Below are 12,400 nucleotides of genomic sequence, written 5' to 3' on the forward strand. Positions count from 1 at the left end.
TCTTATCATCCATTAATCAGCCTGCTGTTCTTTGCTAAGTCGTAAAGGGGGAACAGTCCTGCTCACAGTTTTCTATGCAATGGAAGATCTTTGATTGTTGCAACATCTGTGCAATAATAAAAATGTCATAAGGTAATGTTAAACGTCTACATCATGCAGTCTCTGCACGTGTATGCAGTTCAACATGAAGTCATTTACACACTGCTAAAAATTACTTGTAATTTATTTGTATAGCACAATTCAACAACAAGGTGATTCAAAGTGCTTTACAGAGACATTAGAAACAAAAACAAATAAAAAGTATGATTTAAAATAGATTAAAACAAGCAAACAAACAAACTAACTAAACACACACATTTCACACCTGTTCGCGTGATCTGAACCCTTATCGTAAGGGGAGCTACCAGTCCTTCTGTGGACGAGCTACTTTCTATTTTAAATTCCCTGAATTTAAAATACTCTCTAGACCCAGTCTAGACCCAGCTGGGGAGCTACCCAGAGCTCTAAACCCACTTAACAAACAAACAAACAAACAAACAAAACAGTATATAAAATCAAAACAGTATATAAAATCAGAAATAGATAAGATCAGTAGTTAGTGTAAGTTTTGAAATTTAAGCTTAAAAGTGTGGATTTGGTGCTTTATTCAAATGCAGCTGAGAACAGGTGAGTCTTCAACCTGGATTTAAATAAACTGAGTGTTTCAGCTGATCTGAGGCTTTCTGGGAGTTTGTTCCAGATATAAGGAGCATAAAAGCTGAATGCAGCTTCTCCGTGTCTGGTTCTGACTCTGGGAACTGATAAAAGACCGGATCCAGATGACCTGAGGGATCTGGAAGGTTCATACTGGGTCAGGAGGTCACTGATGTATTTTGGTCCTAAACCATTCAGAGCTTTATAGACCAGCATCAGAACTTTAAAGTCTATCCTCTGACGGACAGGCAGCCAGTGTAAGGACCTCAGAGCTGGACTGATGTGGTCCACTTTTTTGGTCTTAGTGAGGACTCGAGCAGCAGAGTTCTGAATGAGCTGTAGTTGTCTGACTGATTTTTTAGGTAGACCTGTAAAGATGCTGTTACAGTAATCAAGCCTACTAAAGATGAATGCATGGACTAGTTTTTCCAGGTCCTGTTGAGACATCAGATCTTTTATCCTTGATATATTCTTGAGGTGATAGTAAGCTGACTTTGTTATTGTCTTAATGTGTTTTTCTAAGTTTAGGTCTGCATCCATCACTACACCCAAATTTCTCGCCTGGTTTGTGGTTTTTAGATGTATAGATTGAAGTTCTCTGGTGACCTGTAATCGTTTTTCTTTGGCGCCAAAGACTATTACTTAGAGAAGAATAGAATAGAATACTCCTTTAATCCTTTAATTGTCCCACAAGGGGAAATTTGGTTGTATCAGCAGCAAAAAAGCACACATATACAGACAGAACAGGACAGAGAAACACAGTTTTTATGTATTTATATCATGGACAATAGTACTTAAAGAACTTGTTTTCTGCCCCCTTTCATGTAACTTATGCACTACTTAAAATGACATACACTCTACATAAAGTTATTCACTCTCTATGTATTATTACTTTAGTACTTCTTAAAATGATATCCAGTATAATTTGTGTCCCTTCTTTCATTACATGATTGGCATCAGGCTCTGATAGTGAAGGTGCTGCTCAGGTAAAGTCATCAAACAGACACATTCAAGAAGGAAGGCGGAGTTTTAGGTATCAACACTGTTTAATGAGGCGATCACAGCAGACCGAGGGTCAGGAGGGTCACCACCACTCACTCCTACACTGATACTTAACCAGAAATATTTAAGGTCACAAACTTACCTTCATGGTCAGATTTCTGTGGGAGTTAGTTTCTGCTGATGTAGATCTGAAAGGAAAGGATTACTGTGAGGATCACCTCATTCAATCATTGAAATCTAATCTGCGTTTAACGCATTTACAGCAATGTCTGCTTAAAATATCCTGAAAGTTTCACACACTCTATTTGGCAGTAATATTAAAGCACTGCTGCTACGTTACTACAGATACCTGTGTGAAGTCACCTGCAGTTGGAGCTGAACACGCTTCAGAGACACCACACGGCTGTTCTCCCTCAGTGTGTCAGAGTCTCCCAGAGTCCCTGCTTATATCTGCAGGAGGGCAGACACAACAGAGTCACGCCACTCTTTACACTGTCTAAAGTTACACGCTTCAAGTTTCCCAAAAAAACACAACCAGGATGTTCTCAGGCTGAAGCACATATCATGTTTGATATGTGGTTTATTTGCAAATATCGTGTTAGTTATTTGCTGATCCCATACGCCTCCGATACTTGCTGCTGTGATGCACATATCATGGGACAGTGCAGAGGAGAGCTCATTTACTTGACCCGCTTGAATTCAGTGAGACTTCAAAGATAAAGACGTGGGGCGCAGTGAGTGAAGCTTGAAGGTGTAAATTTAGAATTCAAAGCATTTCTGCCTAATTCTGGGGCACCTGCAGGCCATTCAGGTGGGGGCGGGGCTACCACTGAGTTGTGGTATAGTTTCGGCAGGATTGGGGCAGTGTGTCTTGCACTTTTTGTCTCTTGTTGATTGACTTGATGGCTGGTGTTCAGGGTCCAGAGCACTCCTTCTGGAGGGCATAGTTAGGAGGAAGCCAGACACACCAACTCCACATGGATGTGGAAATGTGGACCTGGCAACAACATCAGCACCCGCACTGGAAAACTTAAACAGAGGTCTAGAGTCCTAACAGCAGCATCCAAGTCAAGCAGCATACTTTTCCTTTCAGATTTATCTGATGGCAGAAGTTTGAGAACAGGTAGAAAAGTGACCAGAGAAAAGCGAGCCTTTGTTTGGTCGATTACACCAGACGACATCATGGTGTTGATAATGTGCTAGTATATAAACTTCTGTGACTTCCGGTCGCTAGGGGGATGTAGTAGGAAGAGGAGAAGACTGCTCCGCTAACTTTTCTACCTTTTTCCACTCCTAAACCTGCCAATTCACAAAAAAACTTTTGAACTGCGTATATTTTATTTTACGGGTTCCGAAATTGGTTTTTGTTCGTTCTAACATGGCCTCAAAACACACTAAAGCGGCAGAAAAGGAGGACGACGCACCTAAGCGGAACATGGCGGCCATCTCCTCCCTTCTGGAGCAGCATAGGGAGGCATTGGCCAGCGATTTCAAAACATCTTTTGGCCTACTGGAGTCAAAGTTTGACGAAGTCCGCTCTGCGGTAGATGATCATGGTCAGCGACTCGGATCTTTAGAGCTAGCAGCGGACGACTTAAGCCAGCGGGTTAGAGACCTTGAGAACGTTTGTTCCAACCTCAGCGAATCTAACACTAAACTTCTGGCTAAAGTTACGGACTTAGAAAGCCGAAGTAGGCGCCAAAACCTGCGTATCCTGGGACTCGAGGAAGGTGCTGAAGGTGGGCGTCCCACAGAATTTTTTGCAGATTTGCTCTGCGAGGTTTTCGGGAAGGAGAGGCTCCCGACCCACCCGGAGATCGACAGAGCTCACCGTATACCTGCCGCTAAGCTGGCCCCAGGACAGAGACCGCACCCCGTAATTATACACCTTCATCGGTACCAGGTAAAGGACCTTCTTATCCGAGAACCCCGGCGAGGAGGGAAACTAGAATACCATGGTTGGCAGATTCGCGTGGTGGAGGACTACTGCCCGGAAGTTCTGAGCAAGCGAGCGGAGTACCGTGAAGTGATGTCCGAGCTGTATAAACGAGGTCTCAAGCCTGCTCTGCTGTATCCTGCACGACTTCGCATCACGTCTCTTGACGGCGCAAGACGCTGGCTTCATTCGGCCGATGAAGCGAGATACTTGGACGACCTGCCCGCTACAGCCGAATCACCCTGAGAGCCTGCTTGTCTGGTCCCGACGTTTGTCTGCGGGACAGCCCTGTGAGTAGTCTGTTCTGACTACCTTCCTCTCCTGGGATATGCAAGGACTTTCATTCATACTCATAAGTTGCTGACACTTCTTTTTTTTCTTTTCTTCTTTTTCTTCTCCACCGCTATTTACTAGCAGGGAGGCTATTCATATCACATTGCTTCAAAGGCTTAACCACCCTGTGAAAAGAAGGAAGGTGCTCTCACACATAAAGCAGTTTAAGGCAGCTCTTGTCTTTCTACAAGAAACACACCTCCGTGATTCGGATAACTCTCGTCTTTTGTCCCGATGGGCAGGGCAGCATTTTCACTCCACCTTTCAGGCTAAGGCCAGAGGCGTTTCTATTTTAATTGACCAAAATATTCCCTTTGAAAAACATAATGTAATTTCTGATACGAGTGGCCGGTACGTTTTTGTTTCGGGTAAGCTTTACAATATGAAAGTAGTGTTGGCCAACATATATGCGCCCAATATTGATAATGTCGATTTCTTCCAGCGTGCTTTCTCATTGCTGCCTGATCTGAGCTCATACTCTCTCATACTTGGTGGTGACCTCAACTGCTGGCTGGACCCTGTGTTAGACCGATCCTCACCGAATCCCTGCGCTGTCAGTAAATCTGCTCTTTTCATTCAATCCTTTTTATCTAACTGTGGTGTCTCTGATGTTTGGCGCTGCTTACACCCCCACAGAAGAGGGTACTCTTTTTTTTTTCACAGGTACACCACACTTATTCTAGGATCGATTATTTTCTTATTCATAATCAGCTGACCCCATGGGTCCAATCCTGTGAATACCAGACCATAGTAATGTCAGACCACGCCCCTGTTGTGCTATCAATGAGTTTCCCAGACATCCCTCAACCCAGACAACACTGGCGTTTTAATTCGACTCTCCTGGCAGATGTAAACTTCCTGGAATTCATGAAAGAACAAATAACCTTGTTTCTTAAAACAAATACCACAGGAGAAACTTCTAGCTTAATAATTTGGGATACACTAAAAGCCTTTCTCAGGGGACCAGTTATTTCCTACACTGCTAATATGAAGAAAAAGGCCCGTATAGAACGACTCGATTTAGTCAACCGAATCAAAGAAGTAGACCTGCTCTATGCTAAGGTAAAAAGCCCAGATTTATACAATAAGCGTGTGGAGCTTCAGACTAAATTCGATCTCCTCTCAACACACTCAACTGAACGTCAGCTCCTGAAGAGTAAGAGTTTGTTTTATATTCATGGCGAGAAATCGGGCAGGATGCTTGCCAGCCAGTTAAGGGGCTTCCAGGCGAAACGACACATCACAAAGGTTAGAATGGCTAATGGTAATATCACTTCGGATCCTTCCAAAATTAACGATACGTTTAGGACTTTTTACTCCCAACTTTACACCTCTGAATCACCGCAGGAAAGCACCTCAATGGATAACTTTCTAAAGACTTTGAATGTACCTATGCTTTCCTCTGATAATAAAAACAGATTAGATGAACAACCCATCACGCCAGAGGAGCTGGGTGCAGCCATTTCTTCACTGCAGTCTGGAAAATCCCCTGGTCCTGACGGCTTTCCCGTAGAATTTTTCAAAGCATTTTCACCCTTGCTTTTACCCCAACTACATCTAACCCTCTCCGACTCATGGAAGTGTGGTAAACTTCCGGCATCCTTTTACGAGGCAAGTATTGCTCTTATCCCAAAGAAAGGTAAGGATCCTGTGGAATGCTCATCCTACAGGCCAATTTCTCTATTAAATGTCGATGCTAAAATTTTGGCCAAAGTTTTGGCACATAGACTGGAAAATATTTTGCCCTCAGTTATATCCGAAGATCAAACAGGCTTCATTAAGAATCATTACTCTTATTCCAACATCCGCCATCTATTGGATATATTATGCACCCCTTCCGGTCAGAGTCCTGAGCAGTGTTGGTCAAGTTACTTGAAAAAAGTAATCAGTAAGTAATTACTGATTACTTCCCCAAAAAAGTAATCCCGTTACTTTACTGATTACTTATTTTCAAAAGTAATTAATTACTTAGTTACTTTTTAAAAACACGATTTACAACCTGAGTAGCTGATAAAGTGATAGATCTTTCAGCCCAATTCTACTTTTTCTACATAATCATCATACAAAATGTGATCAGATGGAAAAGTCTCTTTTTAAAACTTGTTTTATTAGTTTTAATCTTTTAACTTTATGCATCAAGCAAATATTAAATTATCTGCAACATTCTCTGACTGAAAGAAATTAGTTTAACATTTAAACCTATTTTCTGCACATTCCAGCACATAAAATATATTTTTTTTGTGTTTACACTCAGTCTTTCAAATAGATGCAAGTAAAACACAGCAGAAAATAAATAAAGTCAAAGACTCAGCGGTCCTGTTGCTCTATTTTCACCTGTAAAGCAGGAGTGGGGCAGGCGGAGGGTTACCCTGGTGCAGGTGTGCCGCGGTCAGTGGAAGAATCCGCGAGTTTCTCTGTGAGTTTCCCATTACGTCGTAGCTACTCGGTGCTTGTTGGAAGTTTAGGGGTTTGTTCGCTGTAAAAAGAAGTTTTCTTCCCACGTACAGCGGACACTAATGTTTTTGTCACTTTTTATGGAATCAAGCTCAAAGTAAGGTCAGTACTTCCACGCTTTAAACGCTGCACGCTCATACTCTTTCTGCACTCGATATGTGATCCATTGTTGATCTGCACACAGCTGTTGTCACTAACGGCGCACTCGCTTACGTCACTGTCATGAGACATTCTCGCAAAAAATCACGGTTTTAGTAACGCAGTAACGTAGCGTTCCTACGGGAAGTAACGGTAATCTAATTACCGGTTTTGCAATAGTAATCCCTTACTTTACTCGTTACTCGAAAAAAGTAATCAGGTTACAGTAACACGTTACAAGTAACGTGTTACTGCCCATCTCTGGTCCTGAGTGCATTCTTTCCTTATATGCGGAGAACGCATTTGATCGGGTCGAAAGGAAATATTTATTCACAGTTCTAGATAAATTCAATTTTGGATCAAAATTTATTTCATGGATGAGGTTATTGTATATGTGTCCTAACGCTTCAGTTTTTACTAATTCCATACAGTCACAGCCTTTCAACCTCCAACAAGGAACCCGTTAGGGATGCCCCTTAAGTCCTCTCCTTTTCAACCTGGCTATAGAGCCACTTGCCATTGCACTTCGCAGCTGTGGGGAGATCGATGGGATATGGAGGAAGGGTGTTGAACACAAAGTATCCTTGTATGCAGATCATCTCTTAATCTTTATCTCAAATCCCAAAATATCTATACCTACGTTGCTATCCATACTTCGCCAATTTGGCCAGTTTTCAGGATACAAGCTCAACCTATACAAAAGTGAGTTGTTTCCTGTGGATGGAGATGCATCAGTGTATGACTATACTACCCTCCCCTTTAAAATGGCAGGAAATCAATTTACATATCTAGGTGTAATAATTACAAGGAAGCATAATTGTCTCTTCAAAGCGAGCCTTTTCCCTCTGTTAAATAATACAAAAAAACATCTGGCACAGTGGTCTCCTCTCTCCACCTCTGTGGTGGGAAGAATCAACTCAATCAAAATGAATATACTTCCTAAATTTTTGTATCTCTTCCAATTGCTACCAGTATTTATCCCCAAATCCTTCTTTGATTCATTGGACTCAATTATCTCCTCTTATATATGGAGAGGTAAACGACCTTGATTGAACAAGGCTCAACTCCAAAAACTCAAAAGTCGTGGAGGCTTGGCACTGCCTAACTTTCGATATTACTATTGGGCAACAAATATGCGCTACATTATTTCTTGGCTGTACTTCCAAAACAAAGGTAATTGCCCGTCCTGGGTGCTCATGGAGTTGAACTCAACTACAGGCTCTTCTGTCCTGGCCCTGATTGGTTCTTCACTCCCCCTTCCCCCAAACAAGACAATTGATAATCCAGTTGTCTGGCACACGGTGAGGGTGTGGGCTCAGATGAGGAAGCATTTTCGATTTACAGGCTTCTCCCTTCTGAGTCCAATTTTTTCTAACCCTTTTTTTCAGCCATCATTATCTGATCCTATATTTCGAGATTGGCGTGACAGGGGCATTACATGTTTCAATGATCTGTTTTCTGACAATATCTTTGCATCTTTTGCTCAGCTTTCTGAAAAGTTCAATCTCCCACGTACACATCTTTTCAGATATCTGCAGACCAGACATTTCCTCCAATCTCAGATTCCAAACTTCCCAGTTGCACCAGCTGCAAGCCCAGGGGATATGCTCCTTACCCTAGTTCCATCACGTAAAGGGTTTATCTCTCTTATCTATGACAGGCTGGCGAGCATGAATGGTTCTTCGATAGATCGGATTAAAACGGCCTGGGAACAAGATTTAAATCGCTCATTGTCTATGGATACTTGGGACTTAATACTCAACTTAACTCCACATCCCTATGTGTTCGCCACTCGAACACTCGAATGTTGACCCCACTTGTGATAAGTGTGGGAGTGCGGAGGCTTCCCTTATCCATATGTTCTGGACGTGCCCTAGCCTTGAAGGATTCTGGAGAGATGTATTTCAAACCTTGTCCCTAATTCTTGGACACCATATGGGTCCTAACCCATTACTTGCACTTTTTGGCACCACTGGAGAGGCTGATGCACGGTTGACCTCATCACAGCGTTGCATGCTCTCCTTCGCCTCCCTTGTAGCTGGGCGTGCAATCCTACTAAGATGGAGGGCTGCCCCTTTGCCCACCCAGACGCAATGGCTGCGGGACCTTATGTGCTGCCTGAGGAAAGCGGGGAGGATCATCAAGGACTCCAGTCACCCCAGCCATAAACTGTTCAGACTGCTTCCATCAGGAAGGAGGTTCTGCAGCATCCGGTCCCGTACCAGCAGACTGAGAGACAGCTTCTTCCATCAGGCCATCAGACTGCTGAACACGTCATAGACACCTCAGCTTCACTACTGGAACTTTAACATTATGCACTCCATACTGTACAGTAACGCCACTGTTTTGCACATGTCTCACTCTGTATATTTTTATATATTTTATTTATTGTTGACTCTGTTTAATTTGTAAAATATGTGTACACACACACACGTAGAAAAATATTTAGTATACACATCCAGAATTTTTTTTATTTATTTTGTTTTTGCATATACTATTATATATTGTACATATATTTATTAGTTTCAGATTTAGCCAGTCGTTTATTTTGCCTGTTTACATTATTGTATTTTGCACAACTCTGTTGCTTGTGAAGCTCGCACACAAGAATTTCACTCACATGTGCTGTACCAGTGTACCTGCACATGTGATGTGACAATAAAAGTGATTTGATTTGATTTGATTTGACTATCTGAGCCTTGAAAAGATCCGATATGCGATTAGTAATAACAGCGGTAAGTTTTACAAGGTGTGGGGGCAATTCCTGAAATACTTTTCCAGCCTCCAGGTTGCGAACCTGACTTTCAGCATTACTCAGTAAGTCCTCCCCCCCTTCTTCTTCTTCTTTTTTTTCTTAAATGTTGTTATTTTTATTTTATTTATTTTTTTCTAGTCATGTGTGTTTGTCTTATTTTTGTTGTTGTTGTATTTGCAATGTTTTTTTGTATTTTTTATTTTCATGTGTGTGTGGGTGTTTTTGTTTTGTCTTGCTTTGTTTATTTTTTTCTTTTTGTTTTCTTTATTTCTTTATTTCTCTCTTTATTTATTTATTTATTTATTTATTCCTACCTGGCCTGAGGGATAGGGGTTCTAAGTGGTATGGGTAGGGGGTAAACTGATGTAAGCAATTACAAGACATGTGAGTGTGTCATTATTTCAGTTCAAACAGTCACTGTGAAACTTACTTGTCTGTTGTTTAATGATTCTCTCTGTGTGTGTGTGTGTGTGTGTGTGTGTGTGTGTGTGTGTGTGTGTGTGTTTTTCTTTGTTGCTTTAAATCAATAAAAATATCTTTGAGAAAAAAAACAAACTTCTGTAACCACTACTCATGGCCTAACGTTGCAGAGCAGGCTGGCTATTTACACACGCGCACAATTCAATTCAATTCAATTCAATTTTATTTATATAGCGCCAAATCACAACAAAAGTCGCCTCAAGGCGCTTCATAGATACAGAGAAAAACCCAACAATCATATGACCCCCTATGAGCAAGCAATTTGGCGACAGTGGGAAGGAAAAACTCCCTTTTAACAGGAAGAAACCTCCGGCAGAACCAGGCTCAGGGAGGGGCGGGGCCATCTGCTGTGATTGGTTTGGGGTGAGAGAAGGAAGACAGGATAAAGACATGCTGTGGAAGAGAGACAGAGGTTAATAACAGATATGATTCAATGCAGAGAGGTCTGTTAATACATAGTGAGTGAGAAAGGTGACTGGAAAGGAAAAACTCAATGCATCATGGGAATCCCCCGGCAGCCTACGTCTATTGCAGCATAACTAAGGGAGGATTCAGGGTCACCTGGTCCAGCCCTAACTATATGCTTTAGCAAAAAGGAAAGTTTGAAGCCTAATCTTGAAAGTAGAGATAGTGTCTGTCTCCCGAATCCAAACTGGAAGCTGGTTCCACAGAAGAGGGGCCTGAAAACTGAAGGCTCTGCCTCCCATTCTACTTTTAAATACTCTAGGAACAACAAGTAGGCCTGCAGAGCAAGAGCGAAGTGCTCTAATAGGGGGATATGGTACTACAAGGTCATTAAGATAAGATGGGGCCTGATTATTTAAGACCTTGTATGTGAGGAGCAGGATTTTGAATTCTGGATTTAACAGGAAGCCAAAACAGGAGAAATCTGCTCTCTTTCTAGTCCCTGTCAGGACTCTTGCTGCAGCATTTTGGATCAGCTGGAGGCTTTTCAGGGAGTTTTTAGGACATCCTGATAATAATGAATTACAGTCGTCCAGCCTGGAAGTAATAAATGCATGAACTAGTTTTTCAGCGTCACTCTGAGACAGGATATTTCTAACTTTAGAGATGTTGCACAAATGGAAGAAAGCAGTCTTACATATTTGTTTAACATGTGCGTTGAAGGACACACAGACACACGCACGCGCGCACAGACACGTGCACACACACAGTTTCAAACAAAGACTCTATCAGCTGTTTTTGAGCTGCTGTCTAATTTAGTTCCTCGAAATCTTCACAACTGACTGTTGGACTGTTTGTCCTTCACTGCAGCACCTCCTCTACATCCTGTTCATCTGCAAACATGCATATTTATCTTCTTCACTGATGCGATGGAAAACTTCCAGAGTTTGTTTAAGACACGTTTCTTTAGCACAGGCTCCTGTAACCTCATAGAGCACGTGTCTGACAAGCTTCATCATGACATTCCACTTCCATATCTCTGGGGTCCAGGGTATAATTGGCCGTTTTTGACTACTTTTGATTTTACCTCTATATTTCACCTTTAAAATATGTTTTTCTTGCCTTGTTTGGTATCATTATTTTCAGCACAACCTCAAATATCTGAAATTTGAGTTATTTTTCATTTTGGTATACTATATTAGCACAGTTGATCTAAATTCAGACAAAAAATTCAAAATCGAGTAGAAAAAAGTTATATTTTTTACTGTAAAACCCACAAACATGTTCAACGAATCATTTTCATAACTTGAAATGCAAATAGAAATTGTACATTTCTAAAAATTATGCACAAGTTTTGCAAACAACAAAGTTATATGGTACTATTTACCTAAAAATGCAGCCAAGGCCTCAGGCGGTTTTTATATAACCATTTAAATCTATTTACAGAACAATCAGCTGTGCTGCATCAAATAAGAAGGCACACAAATTATTTGTGCCAGTCCAAAAAATAGTTTGTGTTCAGTATAACACAGAGGAGAACACCACAGGCCTAAACCCTGCAGGTCTGACAGCAGGAGGTGCATCCGTCCAGTTTTCCATGCGGGAACAGCGTTTACACTGGAATCTGCCTTTGACGGCTTTTTTAGAGCAAATATGAAATTCAGCAGTCTAACTGACACACAACACAAGACAATAACTACACAACACACTAACTACAGCCTCCAAACACGCTAAACGTCACTAATGCCTCACATATGAAAACTCGCGCTCTTTTTTTTGCTCGCCCGCTTTCCGTCGCGGGTGTAACTCCTGAAAACTTCACCTTCTCCCTAAAGAACCAAATGTCACATGTTGCCTTATCATTTTTTTGATTGGCTGACATGGTAAACTCTAACACCAATAGGGAAGGGGTGTTTTTTTCTTTTACTTTTTTCACTCGCAAGCGGAGAGTGTTTGCTAGCGCTGTTGTTAGTGTGTTGTGTAGTTATTGTCTTGTGTTGTGTGTCAGTTAGACTGCTGAATTTCATATTTGCTCTAAAAAAGCCGTCAAAGGCAGATTCCAGTGTAAACGCTGTTCCCGCATGGAAAACAGGACTGATGCACCTCCTGCTGTCAGACCTGCAGGGTTTAGGCCTGTGGTGTTCTCCTCTGTGTTATACTGAACACAAACTATTTTTTGGACTGGCACAAATAATTTGTGTGCC

Source organism: Diplotaxodon limnothrissa, linkage group LG8 (assembly GCF_057381915.1).
Source record: "Diplotaxodon limnothrissa isolate DT_005_m linkage group LG8, D_limnothrissa_male_GT1.1, whole genome shotgun sequence".
Taxonomy (NCBI): Eukaryota; Metazoa; Chordata; class Actinopteri; order Cichliformes; family Cichlidae; genus Diplotaxodon; species Diplotaxodon limnothrissa.